The 22,318-nt window shown below is 49.5% G+C and overlaps 3 non-coding genes across 3 annotated transcripts; all 3 read left to right on the forward strand.

Annotated features, from left to right (window-relative positions):
• The first annotated feature begins 12,467 nt into the window (after positions 1 to 12,467).
• TRNAK-CUU (transfer RNA lysine (anticodon CUU)) lies at positions 12,468 to 12,540 on the forward strand. Its single transcript has one exon. It is a non-coding gene; the product is annotated as a tRNA-Lys (tRNA).
• A 2,374-nt stretch (positions 12,541 to 14,914) lies between these two features.
• TRNAN-AUU (transfer RNA asparagine (anticodon AUU)) lies at positions 14,915 to 14,987 on the forward strand. The gene has a single exon. It is a non-coding gene; the product is annotated as a tRNA-Asn (tRNA).
• Positions 14,988 to 17,375: 2,388 nt separating this feature from the next.
• On the forward strand, positions 17,376 to 17,448 carry TRNAK-CUU (transfer RNA lysine (anticodon CUU)). The gene has a single exon. It is a non-coding gene; the product is annotated as a tRNA-Lys (tRNA).
• Positions 17,449 to 22,318: the final 4,870 nt, after the last annotated feature.

Consider the following 22,318-nt stretch of genomic DNA (forward strand, 5'->3'; position numbering starts at 1 on the left):
TATGTACCAGAGTGAGCTCCAGAGAGACTGATGGGGACATAAGACTGGGGTAGAGCGAGAGATGGATAAAGAGAAAGGTGCCTGTGTCGAGCCAGCAGCAGAGAAAATGAAACAAAGGGGCCTCCTGGGCTAACCACTCACTACTTCCTCATAAAGAACACACAGAGGGTGTGTGAAATGACATAGGCACAGCAGCCCGGCTAGTTTAGTCGGTAGAGCATGAGACTCTTAATCTTAGGGTCGTGGGTTTGAGCCCAATGTTGGGCGTGATGCTTTTTAAAGGCTTCTCCATTTTCGGGTTTAACATTAAGTCTCACCTTTTTCAGATATTTCGCTGAGGCTTAAAACTACACACACACACATCCTGCAGTTTGCCTCACGATTCCCACAGGACTCCACACAACGCAGCACTTCCCGCCCTGGGAGGCGACGCTGGGAGCGGTCCTAGGCTGAGCCTTTCCTGCGCCCTTTCCTAGCCTGAGCCGCCCGTGCTTACAGCGAGCTCGGAGTCCGCTCCGGTCCGTCCTGTCCCCCCCCCAATCTTTCAAAAAGAGAAGTTTAAGGTCTCATCCCCGCTGGTGTTATGTTTAAAGTAGGTATGAAAACTACTTTATGTCGGCAGCAGGATTTGATCACGGGACTGGGGAAGATACTGCTCTTGAATGGGCGCCTTACACCACTCAGCCATTCCGGCAGCCTCCAGAGCACAGCTCTGGACGCTGACTGCCACCTCGCGAAACAGGGAGAGTTCACACTGTTCATACTGGACATTTAAGTATGTGCCCAGAAACAGGTTGAGAGGACAGATGCATGTATGTACCAGAGTGAGCTACAGAGAGACTGATGGGGACATAAGACTGGGGTAGAGCGAGAGATGGAGAAAGAGAAAGGTGCCTGTGTCGAGTCAGCAGCAGAGAAAATGAAACAAAGGGGCCTCCTGGGATAACCACACACTACTTCCTCACAAAGAACACACAGAGGGTGTGTGAAATGACATAGGTACAGCAGCCCGGCTATCTCAGTCGGTAGAGCATGAGACTCTTAATCTCAGGGTCGTAGGTTCGAGCCCCACGTTGGGCACGATGCTTTTTAAAGGCTTCTCCATTTTCGGGTTTAACATTAACTCTCACCTTTTTCAGATATTTCGCTGAGGCTTAAAACTACACACACACAAATCCTGCAGTTTGCCTCACGATTCCCACAGGACTCCACACAACGCAGCACTTCCTGCCCTGGGAGGCGCCGCTTGGAGCGGTCCTAGGCCGAGCCTTTCCTGCGCCCTTTCCTAGCCTGAGCCGCCCGTGCTTACAGCGAACTCGGAGTCCGCTCCGGTCCGTCCTGTCCCCCCCATCCTTTCAAAAAGAGGAGTTTAAGGTCTCATCCCCGCTGGTGTTATGATTAAAGTAAGTATGAAAACTACTTAATGTCAGCAGCAGGATTTGATGACAGGACTGGGGAAGATACTGCTCTTGAATGTGGCACCTTACACCGCTCGGCCATTCCGGCAGCCTCCGGAACACACCTCTGGAGGCTGACTGCCACCTCGCGAAACAGGAAGATTTCACACTGTTCTCTACTGGACATTTAAGTATGTGCCCACAGACAGGTTGAGACGACAGATGCATGTATGTACCAGAGTGAGCTCCAGAGAGACTGATGGGGACATAAGACTGGGGTAGAGCGAGAGATGGAGAAAGAGAAAGGTGCCTGTGTCGAGTCAGTGTAGGAGGCTGGACTGGCTTGTAGTGAGTACCAAGGGGTACTTGCACCTTGCACCAGGCCCAGTTATCCCTTATTAGTGTATAGGGTGTCTAGCAGCTTAGGCTGATAGATAATGGTAGCTTAGCAGAGCAGCTTAGGCTGAACTAGGAGACGTGTGAAGCTACTACAGTACCACTTAGTGTCATATGCACAATATCATAAGAAAACACAATACACAGTTATACTAAAAATAAAGGTACTTTATTTTTATGACAATATGCCAAAGTATCTTAGAGTGTACCCTCAGTGAGAGGATAGGAAATATACACAAGATATATATACACAATAGCAAAAATATGCAGTATAGTCTTAGAAAACAGTGCAAACAATGTATAGTTACAATAGGATGCAATGGGGAAACATAGGGATAGGGGCAACACAAACCATATACTACAAAAGTGGAATGCGAACCACGAATGGACCCCAAACCTATGTGACCATGTAGAGGGTCGCTGGGACTATTAGAAAATAGTGAGAGTTAGAAAAATAACCCTCCCCAAGACCCTGAAAAGTGAGTGCAAAGTGCACTAAAGTTCCCCTAAGGACAAAATAGTCATGTTAGAGGAATAATGCAGGAAAGACACAAACCAGCAATGCAACAACTGTGGATTTCCAATCTAGGGTACCTGTGGAACAAGGGGACCAAGTCCAAAAGTCACAAGCAAGTCAGAGATGGGCAGATGCCCAGGAAATGCCAGCTGCGGGTGCAAAGAAGCTTCGACTGGACAGAAGAAGCTGAGGTTTCTGCAGGAACGAAAAGGGCTAGAGACTTCCCCTTTGGTGGACGGATCCCTCTCGCAGTGGAGAGTCGTGCAGATGTGTTTTTCCGCCGAAAGAACGCCAACAAGCCTTGCTAGCTGCAAATAGTGCGTTTGGCGTTTTTGGACGCTGCTGGGGCCCAGGAGGGACCAGGAGGTCGCAAATTGGACCTGAAGAGAGAGGGGACGTGGAGCAAGAGAAAGAGCCCTCACTAAAGCAGATAGCACCCGGAGAAGTGCCAGAAACAGGCACTACGAGGAAGCGTGAAACGGTGCTCGCCGAAGTTGCACAAAGGAGTCCCACGTCGCCGGAGACCAACTTAGAAAGTCGTGCAATGCAGGTTAGAGTGCCGTGGACCCAGGCTTGGCTGTGCACAAAGGATTTCTGCCGGAAGTGCACAGGGGCCGGAGTAGCTGCAAAGTCGCGGTTCCCAGCAATGCAGCCCAGCGAGGTGAGGCAAGGACTTACCTCCACCAAACTTGGGCTGAAGAGTCACTGGACTGTGGGGGTCACTTGGACAGAGTCGCTGGATTCGAGGGACCTCGCTCGTCGTGCTGAGAGGAGACCCAAGGGACCGGTAATGCAGCTTTTTGGTGCCTGCGGTTGCAGGGGGAAGATTCCGTCGACCCACGGGAGATTTCTTCGGAGCTTCTGGTGCAGAGAGGAGGCAGACTACCCCCACAGCATGCACAAGCAGGAAAACAGTCGAGAAGGCGGCAGGATCAGCGTTACAGAGTTGCAGTAGTCGTCTTTGCTACTATGTTGCAGGTTTGCAGGCTTCCAGCGCAATCAGCAGTCGATTCCTTATCAGAAGGTGAAGAGAGAGATGCAGAGGAACTCGGATGAGCTCTTGCATTCGTTATCTGAAGTTTCCCCAGAGACAGAGACCCTAAATAGCCAGAAAAGAGGGTTTGGCTACCTAGGAGAGAGGATAGGCTACTAACACCTGAAGGAGCCTATCAGCAGGAGTCTCTGACGTCACCTGGTGGCACTGGCCACTCAGAGCAGTCCAGTGTGCCAGCAGCACCTCTGTTTTCAAGATGGCAGAGGTCTGGAGCACACTGGAGGAGCTCTGGACACCTCCCTGGGGAGGTGCAGGTCAGGGGAGTGGTCACTCCCCTTTCCTTTGTCCAGTTTCGCGCCAGAGCAGGGGCTAAGGGGTCCCTGAACCGGTGTAGACTGGCTTATGCAGAATTGGGCACATCTGTGCCCAAGAAAGCATTTCCAGAGGCTGGGGGAGGCTACTCCTCCCCTGCCTTCACACCATTTTCCAAAGGGAGAGGGTGTCACACCCTCTCTCAGAGGAAGTTCTTTGTTCTGCCATCCTGGGCCAGGCCTGGCTGGACCCCAGGAGGGCAGCTGCCTGTCTGAGGGGTTGGCAGCAGCAGCAGCTGCAGTGAAACCCCAGGAAGGGCAGTTTGGCAGTACCAGGGTCTGTGCTACAGACCACTGGGATCATGGGATTGTGCCAACCATGCCAGGATGGCATAGAGGGGGCAATTCCATGATCATAGACATGTTACATGGCCATATTCGGAGTTACCATTGTGAAGCTACATATAGGTAGTGACCTATATGTAGTGCACACTTGTAATGGTGTCCCCGCACTCACAAAGTTCAGGGAATTGGCTCTGAACAATGTGGGGGCACCTTGGCTAGTGCCAGGGTGCCCTCACACTAAGTAACTTTGCACCTAACCTTTACCAGGTAAAGGTTAGACATATAGGTGACTTATAAGTTACTTAAGTGCAGTGTAAAATGGCTGTGAAATAACGTGGACGTTATTTCACTCAGGCTGCAGTGGCAGGCCTGTGTAAGAATTGTCAGAGCTCCCTATGGGTGGCAAAAGAAATGCTGCAGCCCATAGGGATCTCCTGGAACCCCAATACCCTGGGTACCTCAGTACCATATACTAGGGAATTATAAGGGTGTTCCAGTAAGCCAATGTAAATTGGTAAAAATGGTCACTAGCCTGTTAGTGCCAATTTGGAAAGAAATGAGAGAGCATAACCACTGAGGTTCTGATTAGCAGAGCCTCAGTGAGACAGTTAGTCACTACACAGGTAACACATTCAGGCACACTTATGAGCACTGGGGCCCTGGGTTACCAGGGTCCCAGTGACACATACAACTAAAACAACATATATACAGTGAAAAATGGGGGTAACATGCCAGGCAAGATGGTACTTTCCTACACAACCCCCCCCCAAACGAAGGACAATAAGACTAGCCATGACCTGATGAGTCTTCATTGTCTAAGTGGAAATATCTGGAGAGTCCATCTGCATTGGAGTGGCTACTCCCAGGTCTATGTTCCACTGTATAGTCCATTCCCTGTAGGGATATGGACCACCTCAACAATTTAGGATTTTCACCTTTCATTTGTTTTAGCCAAAGTAGAGGTTTGTGGTGTGTCTGAACAATGAAGTGAGTGCCAAACAGGTATGGCCTCAACTTCTTCAGAGCCCAGACCACAGCAAAGGCCTCCCTCTCAATGGCAGACCAACGCTTTTCTCTAGGGGTCAACCTTCTACTAATAAAAGCAACAGGTGGATCCTGGCCCTCAGAATTAAGTTGTGATAGGACTGCCCCTTCTCCTAATTCAGATGCATCAGTTTGGACATAGAATTTTTTAGAGTAACAAGGGCTTTTCAGGACAGGTGCAGAGCACATGGCCTGCTTCAGCTCCTCAAAAGCTTTCTGACAGCTTGCTGTCCATAATACCTTTTTAGGCATTTTTTTGGATGTGAGGTCATTAAGAGGGGCTGCAATGGAGCCATAGTTCTTAATGAACCTCCTGTAATACCCAGTGAGGCCTAGGAAGGCTCTCACCTGAGTCTGAGTGGTAGGGGGAACCCAATCAATAATTGTTTGGATTTTCCCCTGAAGTGGTGCAATCTGTTCCCCACCAACCAGGTGTCCCAGATAAACCACCTTACCCTGCCCTATCTGGCACTTTGAAGCCTTGATAGTGAGGCCTGCCTTTTGCAGGGCCTCCAAAACTTTCCATAGGTGGACCAGGTGATCATCCCAGCTGGAGCTAAAGACAGCTATATCGTCCAAATATGCTGCACTGAAAGCTTCCAGCCCTTGCAGGACTGTGTTCACCAACCTCTGAAAAGTGGCAGGTGCATTTTTCAAACCAAAAGGCATTACAGTAAACTGGTAATGTCCTCCAATGGTAGAAAATGCAGTCTTAGGTTTAGCATCTTCTGATAATTTGATCTGCCAATACCCTGCAGTCAAATCAAAAGTGCTTAGATACTTGGCAGATGCCAGTGTATCTATAAGCTCATCTGCCCTGGGTATAGGGTGAGCATCAGTTTTGGTTACCAAGTTGAGACCTCTATAGTCTACACAAAACCGCATTTCCTTCTTTCCATCTTTAGAATTGGGTTTTGGTACCAGTACCACAGGAGAAGCCCATGGACTGTCAGAGTGCTCAACCACTCCTAGTTCCAACATTTTCTGAACTTCTTGCTTTATGCAGTCCCTGACATGGTCAGGCTGCCTATAGATCTTACTTTTGACAGGTAAACTGTCTCCAGTATCTATAGTGTGCTCACACCAAGAAGTGGTGCCTGGCACAGTAGAGAAGAGTTCTGAAAATTGTCCTAGGAGATTTATGCAATTGTCTTTCTGCTCAGCAGTAAGACAATCAGCCAAAACTACACCTTCCACAAGAGCATCTTGATCTGTGGAAGAGAAGAGATCAGGTAGAGGATCACTGTCTTCTTCCTGTCCCTCATCTGTTGCCATGAGCAGGGTGAGATCAGCCCTGTCATAGTAGGGTTTCAGGCGGTTGACATGGAGCACCCTAAGGGGACTCCTGGCAGTACCTAAGTCAACCAAGTAGGTGACTTCACCCTTCTTTTCAACAATTGTGTGGGGTCCACTCCATTTATCTTGGAGTGCTCTTGGGGCCACAGGCTCCAAGACCCACACTTTCTGCCCTGGTTGGTACTGAACCAAAACAGCCTTCTGATCATGCCATTGCTTCTGGAGCTCTTGGCTGGCCTGAAGGTTTTTACTGGCCTTTTTCATGTACTCAGCCATCCTTGATCTGAGGCCAAGTACATAATCCACAATATCCTGCTTAGGAGCTTTTAAAGGTTGTTCCCAACCCTCCTTTACAAGTGTGAGTGGACCCCTAACAGGGTGTCCAAAAAGAAGTTCAAAGGGGCTGAAGCCCACTCCTTTCTGGGGTACCTCCCTGTAGGCAAAAAGGAGGCATGGTAGAAGGATATCCCATCTCCTGCGGAGTTTTTCAGGGAGACCCATAATCATGCCTTTGAGAGTTTTATTAAATCTCTCCACCAGTCCATTTGTTTGTGGATGATAGGGTGTTGTGAACTTGTACGTTACACCACACTCCTTCCACATGGCCTTTAAGTATGCAGACATGAAATTGCTTCCTCTGTCTGATACTACTTCCTTTGGGAAGCCCACCCTGGAAAATATTCCCAGGAGGGCCTTTGCCACTGCAGGAGCTGTAGTGGTCCTTAAAGGAATTGCTTCAGGATATCTTGTGGCATGGTCCACTACCACCAAGATAAACCTATTGCCTGAAGCAGTAGGAGGGTCAAGGGGTCCAACTATGTCAACCCCTACCCTTTCAAAGGGAACCCCAACCACAGGCAGTGGGATAAGGGGTGCCTTTGGAGTGCCACCTGTTTTGCCACTGGCTTGACAGGTTTCACAGGACTTACAAAATTCCTTTGTGTCCTCAGACATCCTAGGCCAATGAAACAATGGAACCAATCTGTCCCAAGTTTTCATTTGACCCAGGTGCCCAGCTAGGGGAATGTCATGTGCCAGTGTTAGGAGGAACTTTCTGTACTCCTGAGGAATCACTAATCTCCTGGCAGCTCCAGGTTTAGGATCCCTATGCTCAGTGTACAAGAGGTTGTCCTCCCAGTAAACTCTGTGAGAGTCACTGACATCCCCATTAGCCTGTTTGACAGCTTGCTGTCTGAGACCCTCTAATGTGGGACAGGTTTGCTGTGCCACACTCAGCTCCTCTCTGGCAGGCCCCCCTTCACCCAAAAGCTCAGCAGTGTCTGCTTCCAGCTCCTCTGTTGTAGGTTCTGCACAGGGAGGGAATTCTTCTTCCTCAGAAGTAGAATCCACTGTAGAGGGAGGGATAGTAGGAAGTGGTTTGCTTCTACTAGCCCTAGCTTTAGGGAGCACTTGGTCCATTGTTCCAGGATCCAAGCTTCCCTGTCCTTTTTGCTTTTTGGCCTGAGCCCTTGTCAAAGCAAAAATATGCCCTGGGATGCCCAGCATTGCTGCATGGGCCTCCAACTCCACATCTGACCAAGCTGATGTCTCCAAATCATTCCCTAATAGACAGTCTACAGGTAAATCTGAAGCTACCACAACTTTCTTTGGACCAGAAACCCCCCCCCCCCAGTTGAGATTTACAACAGCCATGGGGTGGCTTTGTGTTATGTTGTGAGCATCGGTTACTTGGTACTGGTGTCCAAGTATGTGTTGTTCAGGGTGCACCAGTTTCTCAATCACCATTGTGACACTGGCACCTGTGTCCCTGTAGGCCTGGACCTCAACACCATTTATTAGGGTTAGTTGCTTGTACTTCTCCAAGTTATGGGGGCAAGCAACCAAAGTGGCTAAATCAATAGCCCCTTCAGAGACTAAAGTAGCCTCTGTGGTCTCCCTAATCAGACCAACCCCAACTAAGTTACCAAAAGTGAGCCCAGCTACTCCTTTGGATTGGCTATTAGTAGGTTTGCTCCCACCACCACTGCTATTAGTAGGGACACTAGGTGTAGCAGTAGGGGTTGTAGTGGTAGGAGCTGTGGTGCCTTTCTTTGGACAACTGGGATCTGTTGTCCAATGGCCTTTTATTTTACATAAATAGCACCATGGTTTCTTTTCCTTGTTCTGATTAAAGGAGGATTTGGACCCACCACCCCCACCAGAGTGTTTTTGTGGGCCTGATGAAGACTCATTTTTAGATTTGTCCCCACCCTTGTCAGAAGACTTACCATCCTTCTTTTTGTTGCCATCTTTGTCACCCCCTGTATGAACTTTTCTGTTCACTCTTGTTCTGACCCATTTGTCTGCCTTCTTTCCCAATTCTTGGGGAGAGGTCAGATCAGAGTCCACCAAGTACTGGTGCAACAAATCAGACACACAATTATTAAGAATATGCTCTCTCAGGATTAAGTTATACAGGCTGTCATAATCAGTAACTTTACTGCCATGTAACCACCCCTCCAAGGCCTTCACTGAATGGTCAATGAAATCAACCCAGTCTTGCGAAGACTCCTTTTTGGTCTCTCTGAACTTTATCCTGTACTGTTCAGTGGTTAAGCCATAACCATCCAGGAGTGCATTCTTAAGAACTTGGAAATTATTAGCATCATTTTCTTTTACAGTAAGGAGCCTATCCCTACCTTTTCCACTAAATGATAGCCATAGGATAGCAGCCCACTGCCTTTGAGGGACATCCTGTACAACACAGGCCCTCTCAAGTGCAGCAAACCACTTGTTAATGTCATCCCCCTCCTTATAAGGGGGAACTATCTTGTGCAGATTCCTGGAATCATGCTCTTTTGCAGGATGACTATGGGGAATACTGCTGCTGCCACCATGGGTTTCTAAACCCAACTTCTGTCTTTCCTTCTCTAATTCAAAAGACTGTCTATCCAAATCCAGCTGTTGCTTTTTAAGCTTCAGTCTGGTTTGTTCCACCCTCAACTTATTGAGTTCCCTCTCTAACATTCTGTCATCAGGGTTGGTGAGAGGGACATTCCTAGAAACAGAGCTATGATGGGAGTGAACAGAAGGAGACCTGTCCCTTACAGAAGCCACCCTAACAGCTTGGTTAACAGAAACATTACTACCAGTATGGTGAGAATAAATGCTTTTGCTATGATGTGAGACAACACTATTTGTATGGTGTGGCTCATCATCATTCCCAACTCTGCTAGACTGTCTAGTAATGGGCAGGCTAGGGAGTTTCTTTCCTGAATCTTTTCCTGGGGGAGTCCCTGAATCAGATTGGGAACTATTAGGTACTTTTTCAACAGATGAGGCACCTATGGCCTTATCCTGTTCTCTAAGCATGTTAAGTAACAGTTCCAAGGAAGGATTTTTCCCTACACTCAAACCTCTCTCTATACAGAGACTCCTTGCTCTTTTCCAGCTAAGGTTGTCATTTCCAAGTTTGGACAGATCAACATTTTGGCCTGTGCCAGACATTTTTTAGAGAGAGTTAAAGTGATAGAAAAAGAGAAAAAAGTTTTCAGAACTTTTTGGAAAGACAGAAAAAACTTTTTAAACTTTTAAGAACTTTTTGAAAGTTTAGGAGTACTTTTCAGCACTTAGAAAAGAGTGAAAAGAGGAAATGCAAAACTTTTTGGCTATGTGTATATACACTGACCTTGTTTTGTATATTTTTCTCTTATGAAAAGTACAATGACAAGAGTGGTAAGTAGTCTCAAGCACTTATCCCACCACTGCACAACCAATGTAGGAGGCTGGACTGGCTTGTAGTGAGTACCAAGGGGTACTTGCACCTTGCACCAGGCCCAGTTATCCCTTATTAGTGTATAGGGTGTCTAGCAGCTTAGGCTGATAGATAATGGTAGCTTAGCAGAGCAGCTTAGGCTGAACTAGGAGACGTGTGAAGCTACTACAGTACCACCTAGTGTCATATGCACAATATCATAAGAAAACACAATACACAGTTATACTAAAAATAAAGGTACTTTATTTTTATGACAATATGCCAAAGTATCTTAGAGTGTACCCTCAGTGAGAGGATAGGAAATATACACAAGATATATATACACAATAGCAAAAATATGCAGTATAGTCTTAGAAAACAGTGCAAACAATGTATAATTACAATAGGTTGCAATGGGGAAACATAGGGATAGGGGCAACACAAACCATATACTCCAAAAGTGGAATGCGAACCACGAATGGACCCCAAACCTATGTGACCTTGTAGAGGGTCGCTGGGACTATTAGAAAATAGTGAGAGTTAGAAAAATAACCCTCCCCAAGACCCTGAAAAGTGAGTGCAAAGTGCACTAAAGTTCCCCTAAGGACCAAGAAGTCGTGTTAGAGGAATAATGCAGGAAAGACACAAACCAGCAATGCAACAACTGTGGATTTCCAATCTAGGGTACCTGTGGAACAAGGGGACCAAGTCCAAAAGTCACAAGCAAGTCGGAGATGGGCAAATGCCCAGGAAATACCAGCTGCGAGTGCAAAGAAGCTTCTACTGGACAGAAGAAGCTGAGGTTTCTGCAGGAACGAAAAGGGCTAGAGACTTCCCTTTTGGTGGACAGATCCCGCTAGCCGTGGGGAGTCGTGCAGAAGTATTTTCCCGCAGAAAGAACGCCAACAAGCCTTGCTAGCTGCAAATCGTGCGGTTAGCGTTTTTGGACGCTGCTGAGGCCCAGGAGGGACCAGGAGGTCGCAAATTGGACCAGCTGAGAGAGGGGACGTCGAGCAAGACAAAGAGCCCTCTCTGAAGCCGGTAGCTCCCGGAGAAGTGCCAAAAACAGGCACTACGAGGATGCGTGAAACGGTGCTCGCCGAAGTTGCACAAAGGAGTCCCACGTCGCCGGAGACCAACTTAGAAAGTCGTGCAATGCAGGTTAGAGTGCCGTGGACCCAGGCTTGGCTGTGCACAAAGGATTTCCGCCGGAAGTGCACGGAAGCCGGAGTATTTGCAAAAGACGCGGTTTCCAACAATGCAGTCTGGCGTGGGGAGGCAAGGACTTACCTCCACCAAACTTGGTCTGAAGAGTCACTGGACTGTGCGATTCACTTGGACAGAGTTGCTGGATTCGAGGGACCTCGCTCGTTGTGCTGAGAGGAGACCCAAGGGACCGGTCATGCAGCTTTTTGGTGCCTGCGGTAGCAGGGGGAAGATTCCGTCGACCCACGGGAGATTTCTTCGGAGCTTCTAGTGCAGAGAGGAGGCAGACTACCCCCACAGCATGCACCACCAGGAAAACAGTCGAGAAGGCGGCAGGATCAGCGTTACAGAGTTGCAGTAGTCGTCTTAGCTACTATGTTGCAGTTTTGCAGGCTTCCAGCGCGGTCAGCAGTCGATTCCTTGGCAGAAGGTGAAGAGAGAGATGCAGAGGAACTCTGATGAGCTCTTGCATTCGTTATCTAAAGTTTCCCCAGAGACAGAGACCCTAAATAGCCAGAAAATAGCACTTTGCACTCACTTTTCAGGGTCTTGGGGAGGGTTATTTTTCTAACTCTCACTATTTTCTAATAGTCCCAGCGACCCTCTTCAAGGTCACATAGGTTTGGGGTCCATTCATGGTTCACATTCCACTTTTGGAGTATATGGTTTGTGTTGCCCCTATCCCTATGTGTTCCCATTGCATCCTATTGTAACTATACATTGTTTGCACTGTTTTCTAAGACTATACTGCATATTTTTGGTATTGTGTACATATAACTTGTGTATAATTGCTATCCTCATACTGAGGGTACTCACTGAGATACTTTGGCATATTGTCATAAAAATAAAGCACCTTTATTTTTAGTATATCTGTGTATTGTGTTTTCTTATGATATTGTGCAAGTGACACTTGTGGTACTGTAGTAGCTTCACACGTCTCCTAGTTCAGCCTAAGCTGCTCTGCTAAGCTACCATTATCTATCAGCCTAAGCTGCTAGACACCCTATACACTAATAAGGGATAACTGGGCCTGGTGCAAGGTGCAAGTACCCCTTGGTACTCACTACAAGCCAGTCCAGCCTCCTACAGCTCCAGAGAGACTGATGGGGACATAAGACTGGGGTAGAGCGAGAGATGGAGAAAGAGAAAGGTGCCTGTGTCGAGTCAGAAGCAGAGAAAATGAAACAAAGGGGCCTCCTGGGATAACCACACACTACTTCCTCACAAAGAACACACAGAGGGTGTGTGAAATGACTTAGGTACAGCAGCCCGGCTAGCTCAGTCGGTAGAGCATGAGACTCTTAATCTCAGGGTTGTGGGTTCGAGCCCCACGTTGGGCGTGATGCTTTTTAAAGGCTTCTCCATTTTCGGGTTTAACATTAACTCTCACCTTTTTCAGATATTTCGCTGAGGCTTAAAACTACACAAACGTACATCCTGCAGTTTGCCTCACGATTCCCACAGGACTCCACACAACGCAGCACTTCCCGCCCTGGGAGGCGCCTGCTGGGAGCGGTCCTAGGCTGAGCCTTTCCTGCGCCCTTTCCTAGCCTGAGCCGCTCGTGCTTACAGCGAGCTCGGAGTCCGCTCCGGTCCGTCCTGTCCCCCCCCCATCCTTTCAAAAAGAGGAGTTTAAAGTCTCATTCCCGCTGGTGTTATGATTAAAGTAGATATGAAAACTACTTTATGTCAGCAGGAGGATTTGATCACAGCACTGGGGAAGATACTGCTCTTGAATGTGGCGCCTTACACCGCTCGGCCATTCCGGGAAACCTCCGGAACATGGCTCTAGAGGCTGACTGCCACCTTGCGAAACAGGTTGAGTTCACACTGTTCTCTACTGGACTTTTAAGTATGTGCCCAGAGACAGGTTGAGAGGACAGATGCATGTATGTACCAGAGTGAGCTCCAGAGAGACTGATGGGGACATAAGACTGGGGTAGAGCGAGAGATAGAGAAAGAGAAAGGTGCCTGTGTCGAGTCAGCAGCAGAGAAAATGAAACAAAGGGGCCTCCTGGGATAACCACACACTACTTCCTCACAAAGAACACACAGAGGGTGTGTGAAATGACATAGGCACAGCAGCCTGACTAGCTCAGTAGGTAGAGCATGAGACTCTTAATCTCAGTGTCATGGGTTCGAGCCTCACGTTGGGTGTGATGCTTTTTAAAGCCTTCTCCATTTTCAGGTTGTTCATTAACTCTCACCTTTTTCAGATATTTCGCTGAGGCTTAAAACTACACACACACACATCCTGCAGTTTGCCTCACGATTCCCACAGGACTCCACACAACGCAGCACTTCCAGCCCTGGGAGGCGACGCTGGGAACGGTCCTAGGCCGAGCCTTTCCTGCGCCCTTTGCTAGCCTGAGCCGCCCGTGCTTACAGCGAGCTCGGAGTCCGCTTCGGTCCGTCCTGTTCCCCCCCCATCCTTTCAAAAAGAGGAGTTTAAGGTCTCATCCCCGCTGGTGTTATGATTAAAGTAGGTATGAAAACTACTTTATGTCGGCAGTGGGATTACATCACGGGACTGGGGAAGATACTGCTTTTGATTGGTGCACCTTACACCGCTCGGCCATTCCGGCAGCCTCCGTAACATGGCTCTGGAAGCTGACTGCCACCTCGCGAAACAGGGAGAGTTCACACTGTTCTCTACTGGACATTTAAGTATGTGCCCAGAGACAGGTTGAGAGGACAGATGCATGTATGTACCAGAGTGAGCTCCAGAGAGACTGATGGGGACTTAAGACTGGGGTAGAGCGAGAGATGGAGAAAGAGAAAGGTGCCTGTGTCGAGTCAGCAGCAGAGAAAATGAAACAAAGGGGCCTCCTGGGATAACCACACACTACATCCTCACAAAGAACACACAGAGGATGTGTGAAATGATATAGACACAGCATCCTGGCTAGCTCAGTCAGTAGAGCATGAGACTCTTAATCTCAGGGTCGTGGGTTCGAGCCCCAAGTTGGGCGTGATGCTTTTTAAAGGCTTATCCATTTTCGGGTTTAACATTAACTCTCACCTTTTTCAGATATTTCGCTGAGGCTTAAAACTACACACACACACATCCTGCAGTTTGCCTCACGATTGCCACAGGACTCCACACAACGCAGCACTTCCCGCACTGGGAGGCGCCGCTGGGAGCGGTCCTAGGCCGAGCCTTTCCTGCGCCCTTTCCTAGCCTGAGCCGCCCGTGCTTACAGCGAGCTTGGAGTCTGCTCCGGTCCGTCCTGTCTCCCCCTCATCCTTTCAAAAAGAGGAGTTTAAGGTCTCATCCCCGCTGGTGTTATTATTAAAGTAGGTATGAAAACTACTTTATGTCGGCAGCAGGAATTGATCACGGGACTGGGGAAGATACTAATCTTGAAAGTGGCACCTTACACCGCTCGGCCATTCCGGCAGCCTTCCGAACACGGCTCTAGAGGCTGACTGCCACCTCGTGACACAGGGAGAGTTCACACTGTTCTCTACTGGACATTCAAGTATGTGCCCAGAGACAGGTTGAGAGGACAGATGCATGTATGTACCAGAGTGAGCTCCAGAGAGACTGATGGGGACATAAGACTGGGGTAGAGCGAGAGATGGAGAAAGAGAAAGGTCCCTGTGTCGAGTCAGAAGCAGAGAAAATGAAACAAAGGGGCCTCCTGGGATAACCACACACTACTTGCTCACAAATAACACACAGAGGGTGTGTGAAATAACATAGGCACAGCAGCCCGGCTAGCTCAGTCCGTAGAGCATGAGACTATTAATCTCAGGGTTGTGGGTTCGAGCCCCACGTTGGGCGTGATGCTTTTTAAATGCTTCTCCATTTTCAGGTTTAACATTAACTCTCACCTTTTTCAGATATTTCGCTGAGGCTTAAATCTACACAAACACACATCCTGCAGTTTGCCTCACGATTCCCACAGGACTCCACACAACGCAGCACTTCCAGCCCTGGGAGGCGCCGCTGGGAGCGGTCCTAGGCCGAACCTTTCCTGCGCCCTTTCCTAGCCTTAGGCGCCCATGCTTACAGCGAGCTCCGAGTCCGCTCCGGTCCGTCCTGTCCCCCCCCCCATCCTTTCAAAAAGAGGAGTTTAAGGTCTCATCCCTGCTGGTGTTATGATTAAAGTAGGTATGAAAACTACTTTATGTCAGCAGCAGGATTTGATCACAGGACTGAGGAAGACACTGTTCTTGAATGTGGCATCTTACACCGCTCAGCCATTCCGGCAGCCTCCTGAACACCGCTCTGGAGGCTGACTACCACCTCGCGAAACAGGGAGAGTTCACACTGTTCTCTACTGGACATTTAAGTGTGTGCCCAGAGACAGGTTGAGAGGACAGATGCATGTATGTACCAGAGTGAGCTCCAGAGAGACTGATGTGGACATAAGACTGGGGTAGAGCGAGAGATGGAGAAAGAGAAAGGTGCCTGTTTCGAGTCAGCAGCAGAGAAAATGAAACAAAGGGGCCTCCTGGGATAACCACACACTACTTCCTCACAAAGAACACACAGAGGGTGTGTGAAATTAAATAGGCAGAGCAGCCCGGATAGCTCAGTCAGTAGCGTGTGAGACTCTTAATCTCAGGGTTGTGGGTTTGAGCCCCACGTTGGGTGTGATGCTTTTTAAAGGCTTCTCCATTTTCGGGTTTAACATTAACTCTCACCTTTTTCAGATATTTCGCTGAGGCTTAAAACGACACAGATACACACACACTCACATCCTGCCGTTTGCCTTACGATTCCCACAGGACTCCACACAACGCAGCACTTCCCGCCTTGGGAGACGCCGCTGGGAACTGTCCTAGGCCGAGCCTTTCCTGCGCCCTTTCCTAGCCTGAGCCGCCAGTGCTTACAGCGAGCTCGGAGTCCGCTCCGGTCCGTCCTGTCCCCCCCCCCCCATCCTTTCAAAAACAGGAGTTTAAGGTCTCATCCCCGCTGGTGTTATGATTAAAGTAGGTATGAAAACTACTTTATGTCGGCAGCAGGATTTGATCACGGGACGGGGGAAGATACTGTTCTTGAATGTGGCACCTTACACCGCTCGGCCATTCCGGCAGCCTCCTGAACATGGCTCTGGAAGCTGACTGCCACCTCGCGAAACAGGGAGAGTTCACACTGTTCTCTACTGGACACTTAAGTATGTGCCCAGAGACAGGTTGAGAGGACAGATGCATGTATGTACCAGAGTGAGGTCCAGAGAGACTGATGGGGACATAAGACTGGGGTAGAGCGAGAGATGGAGAAAGAGAAAGGTGCCTGTGTCGAATCAGCAGCAGAGAAAATGAAACAAAGGGGCCTCCTGGGATAACCACACACTACTTCCTCACAAAGAACACACAGAGGATGTGTGAAATGACATAGGCACAGTACCCCGGCTAGCTCAGTGGGTAGAGCATGAGACTCTTAATCTCAGGGTCGTGGGTTCGAGCCCCATGTTGGGCGTGATGCTTTTTAAAGGCTTATCCATTTTCGGGTTTAACATTAACTCTCACCTTTTTCAGATATTTTGCTGAGGTTAAAAACTACACACACACACACATCCTGCAGTTTGCCTCACGATTCCCACAGGACTCCACACAACGCAGCACTTCCCACCCTGGGAGGCGCCGCTGGGAGCGGTCCTAGGCCGAGCCTTTCCTGCGCCCTTTCCTATCTTGAGCCGCCCGTGCTTACAGCGAGCTCGGAGTCCGCTTCGGTCCGTCCTGTTCCCCCCCCATCCTTTCAAAAAGAGGAGTTTAAGGTCTCATCCCCGCTGGTGTTATGATTAAAGTAGGTATGAAAACGACTTTATGTCGGCAGCAGGATTTGATCACAGGACTGGGGAAGATATTGCTTTTGAATGTTGCACCTTTCACCGCTCGGCCATTCCGGCAGCCTCCGGAACATGGCTCTGGAAGCTGACTGCCACCTCGCGAAACAGGGAGAGTTCACACTGTTCTCTACTGGACATTTAAGTATGTGCCCAGAGGCAGGTTGAGAGGACAGATGCATGTATGTACCAGAGTGAGCTCCAGAGAGACTGATGGGGACATAAGACTGGGGTAGAGCGAGAGATGGAGAAAGAGAAAGGTGCCTGTTTCGAGTCAGCAGCAGAGAAAATGAAACAAAGGGGCCTCCTGGGATAACCACACACTACTTCCTCACAAAGAACACACAGAGGGTGTGTGAAAGGACATAGGCACAGCAGCCCGGCTAGCTCAGTCGGTAGAGCATGAGGCTCTTAATCTCAGGGTCGTGGGTTCGAGCCCCACGTTGGGCGTGATGCTTTTTAAGGGCTTCTCCATTTTCAGGTTTAACATTAACTCTCACCTTTTTCAGATATTTCGCTGATGCTTAAAACTACACACACACACATCCTGCAGTTTGCCTCACGATTCCCACAGGACTCCACACAACGCAGCACTTCCCGCCCTGGGAGGCGCCGCTGGGAGCGGTCCTAGGCTGAGCCTTTCCTGCGCCCTTTCCTAGCCTGAGCCGCCCGTGCTTACAGCGAGCTCGGAGTCCGCTCCGGTCCGTCCTGTTCCACCACCATCCTTTCAAAAAGAGGAGTTTAAAGTCTCATCCCCGCTGGTGTTATGTTCAAAGTAGATATGAAAACTACTTTATGTCGGCAGCGGGATTTGATCACAGGACTGGGGAAGATACTGCTTTTGAATGTGCACCTTACACCGCTCGGAAATTCTGGCAGCCTCCCGAACACGGCTCTGGAGGCTGACTGCCACCTCGCGAAACAGGGTGTGTTCACACTGTTCTCTACTGGACATTCAAGTATGTGCCCAGAGACAGGTTGAGAGGACAGATGCATGTATGTACCAGAGTGAGCTCCAGAGAGACTGATGGGGACATAAGACTGGGGTAGAGAGAGAGATGGAGAAAGAGAAAGGTGCCTGTGTCAAGTCAGCAGCAGAGAAAATGAAACAAAGGGGCCTCCTGGGATAACCACACACTACTTCCTCACAAAGAACACACAGAGGGTGTGTGAAATACCATAGGCACAGCAGCCTGGCTAGCTCAGTCGGTAGAGCATGAGACTCTTAATCTCAGGGTCGTGGTTTTGAGCCCCACGTTGGGCGTGATGCTTTTTAAAGGCTTCTCCATTTTCGGGTTTAACATTAACTCTCACCTTTTTCAGATATTTCGCTGAGGCTTAAAACTACACAAACACACATCCTGCAGTTTGCCTCACGATTCCCACAGGACTCCACACAACGCAGCACTTCCAGCCCTGGGAGGCGCCGCTGGGAGCGGTCCTAGGCCGAGCCTTTCCTGCGCCCTTTCCTAGCCTGAACGCCCGTGCTTACAGCGAGCTCGGAGTCCGCTCCGGTCCGTCCTGTCCCCCCCATCCTTTTAAAAAGAGGAGTTTAAGGTCTCATCCCCACTGGTGTTATGATTAAAGTAGGTATGAAAACTACTTTATGTCGGCAGCGGGATTTGATCACGGGACTGGGGAAAATACTGCTCTTGAATGTGGCGCCTTACACTGCTCAGCCATTCCGGCAGCCTCCAAAGCACAGCTCTGGAGGCTGACTGCCACTTCGCGAAACAGGGAGAGTTCACACTGTTCTCTACTGGACATTTAAGTATGTGCCCAGAGACAGGTTGAGAGGACAGATGCATGTATTTAGCAGAGTGAGCTCCAGAGAGACTGATGGGGACATAAGAATGGGGTAGAGCGAGAGATGGAGAAAGAGAAAGGTGCCTGTCTCGAATCAGCAGCAGAGAAAATGAAACAAAGGGGCCGCCCGGGATAACCACACACTACTTCCTCACAAAGAACACACAGAGGGTGTGTGAAATGACATAGGCACACCAGCCTGGCTAGAACAGTCGGTAAAGCATGAGACTCTTAATCTCAGGGTCCTGGGTTCGAGCCCCACTTTGGGCGTGATGCTTTTTATTCTCCATTTTCGGGTTTAACATTAACTCTCACCTTTTTCAGATATTTCGCTGAGGCTTAAAACTACAAACACACACCCTGCAGTTTGCCTCACGATTCCCACAGGACTCTACACAACGCAGAACTTCCCGCCCTGGGAGGCGCCGCTGGGAGCGTTCCTAGGCCGAGCCTTTCCTGCGCCCTTTCCTAGCCTGAGCCGCTCGTGTTTACAGCGAGCTTGGAGTCCGCTCCGGTCCATCCTGTCTCTCCCCCATCCTTTCAAAAAGAGGAGTTTAAGGTCTCATCCCCGCTGGTGTTATGATTAAAGTAGGTATGAAAACGACTTTATGTCAGCAGCGGGATTTGATCACAGGACTGGGAAAGATACTGCTCTTGAATGTGGTGCCCTAAACCGCTCAGCCATTCCGGCAGCCTCCGGAACACGGCTCTGGAGGCTGACTGCCCCCTCACGAAACAGGGAGAGTTCACACTGTTCTCTACTGGACATTTAAGTATGTGCCCAGAGACAGGTTGAGAGGACAGATGCATGTATGTACCAGAGTGAGCTCCAGAGAGACTGATGGGGACATAAGACTGGGGTAGAGCGAGAGATGGAGAAAGAGAAAGGAGCCTGTGTCGAGTCAGCAGCAGAGAAAATGAAACAAAGGGGCCTCCTGGGATAACCACACACTACTTCCTCACAAAGAACACACAGAGGGTGTGTGAAATGACAAAGGCACAGCAATCCGACTATCTCGGTCGGTAGAGCATGAGACTCTTAATCTCAGTGTTGTGAGTTCGAGCCCCACGTTGGGCGTGATTTCTTTTAAAGGCTTATCCATTTTCGGGTTTAACATTAACTCTCACCTTTTTCAGATATTTTGCTGAGGCTTAAAACTACACACACACACATCCTGCAGCTTGCCTCATGATTCCCACAGGACTCCACACAACGCAGCACTTCCCGCCCTGGGAGGCGCCACTGTGAGCGGTCCTAGGCCGAGCCTTTCCTGCGCCCTTTCCTAGCCTGAGCCGCCCGTGATTACAGCGAGCTCGGAGTCTGCTCAGGTCCGTCCTGTTCCCACCCATCCTTTCAAAAAGAGGAGTTTAAGGTCTCATCCCCGCTGGTGTTATGATTAAAGTAGGTATGAAAACTACTTTATGTCAGCAGCGGATTTGATCACTGGACTGGGGAAGATACTGCTTTTGAATGTGGCACCTTACACCGCTTGGCCATTGCGGCAGCCTTCGGAACACGGCTCTGGAGGCTGACTGCCACCTTGCGAAACAGGGAGAGTTCACACTGTTCTCTACTGGACATTTAAGCATGTGCCCAAAGACAGGTTGAGACGACAGATGCATGTATGTACCAGAGTGAGCTCCAGAGAGACTGATGGGGACATAAGACTGGGGTAGAGCGAGAGATGGAGAAAGAGAAAGGTGCCTGTGTCGAGTCAGCAGCAGAGAAAATAAAACAAAGGGGCCTCCTGGGATAACCACACACTACTTCCTCACAAAGAACACACAGAGGATGTGTGAAAGGACATAGGCACAGCAGCCCGGCTAGCTCAGTCGGTAGAGCATGAGGCTCTTAATCTCAGGCTCGTTGGTCTGAGCCCCATGTTGGGCGTGATGCTTTTTAAAGGCTTATCCATTTTCGGGTTTAACATTAACTCTCACCTTTTTCAGATATTTCGCTGATGCTTAAAACTACACACACACACATCCTGCAGTTTGCCTCACGATTCCCACAGGACTCCACACAACGCAGCACTTCCCGCACTGGGAGGCGCCACTGGGAGCGGTCCTAGGCCGAGCCTTTCCTGCGCCCTTTCCTAGCCTGAGCCGCCCGTGCTTACAGCGAGCTCGGAGTCCGCTCCGGTCCGTCCTGTTCCACCACCATCCTTTCAAAAAGAGGAGTTTAAAGTCTCATCCCCGCTGGTGTTATGATCAAAGTAGATATGAAAACTACTTTATGTCGGCAGCGGGATTTGATCACAGGACTGGGGAAGATACTGCTTTTGAATGTGCACCTTACACCACTCGGCCATTCCGGCAGCCTCCGGACCATCGCTCTGGAGGCTGACTGCCACCTCGCAAAACAGGGAGAGTTCACACTGTTCTCTACTAGACATTTAAGTATGTGCCCAGAGACAGGTTGAGAGGACAGATGCATGTATGTACCAGAGTGAGCTCCAGAGAGACTGATGGGGACATAAGACTGGGGTAGAGCGAGAGATGTAGAAAGAGAAAGGTGCCTGTGTCGAGTCAGCAGCACAGAAAATGAAACAAAGGGGCCTCCTGGGATAACCACACACTACTTCCTCACAAAGAACACACAGAGGGTGTGTGAAATGACATAGGCACAGCAGCCCGGCTATCTCCGTCAGTAGAGCATGCGACTCTTAATCTCAGGGTTTTGGGTTTGAGCCCCATGTTGGGTGTGATGCTTTTTAAAGGCTTCTCCATTTTCGGGTTTCACATTAACTCTCACCTTTTTCAGATATTTCGCTCAGGCTTAAAACTACACACACACACATCCTGCAGTTTGCCTCACGACTCCCACAGGACTCCACACAACACAGCACTTCCCGCCCTGGGAGGCACCGCTGGGAGCGGTCCTAGGCCGAGCCTTTCCTGCGCCCTTTCCTAGCCTGAGCCGCCCGTGCTTACAGCGAGCTCGGAGTCCGCTCCGGTCCGTCCTGTCCCCCCCATCCTTTCAAAAAGAGGAGTTTAAGGTCTCATCCCCGCTGGTGTTATGATTAAAGTAGGTATGAAAACTACTTTATGTCAGCAGCAGGATTTGATCGCGGGACTGGGGAAGATACTGCTCTTGAATGTGGCGCCTTACACCGCTCGGCCATTCCGTCAGCCTCCGGAGCACCACTCTGGAGGCTGACTGCCACCTCGTAAAACAGGGAGAGTTCACACTGTTCTCTACTGGACATTTAAGTATGTGCCCAGAGACAGGTTGAGAGGACAGATGCATGTATGTACCAGAGTGAGCTCCAGAGAGACTGACGGGACATAAGACTGGGGTAGAGCGAGAGATGGAGAAAGAGAAAGGTGCCTGTGTCGAGTCAGCAGCAAAGAAAATGAAACAAAGGGGCCTCCTGGGATAACCACACACTACTTCCTCACAAAGAACACAAAGAGGGTGTGCAAAATGACATAGGCACAGCAGCGTGGCTAGCTCAGTTGGTAGAGCATGAGACTCTTAATCTCAGGGTCGTGGGTTCGAGCCCCACGTTGG

The sequence above is a fragment of the Pleurodeles waltl genome, chromosome 6 (genome assembly GCF_031143425.1).
Source record: "Pleurodeles waltl isolate 20211129_DDA chromosome 6, aPleWal1.hap1.20221129, whole genome shotgun sequence".
Classification (NCBI taxonomy): domain Eukaryota; kingdom Metazoa; phylum Chordata; class Amphibia; order Caudata; family Salamandridae; genus Pleurodeles; species Pleurodeles waltl.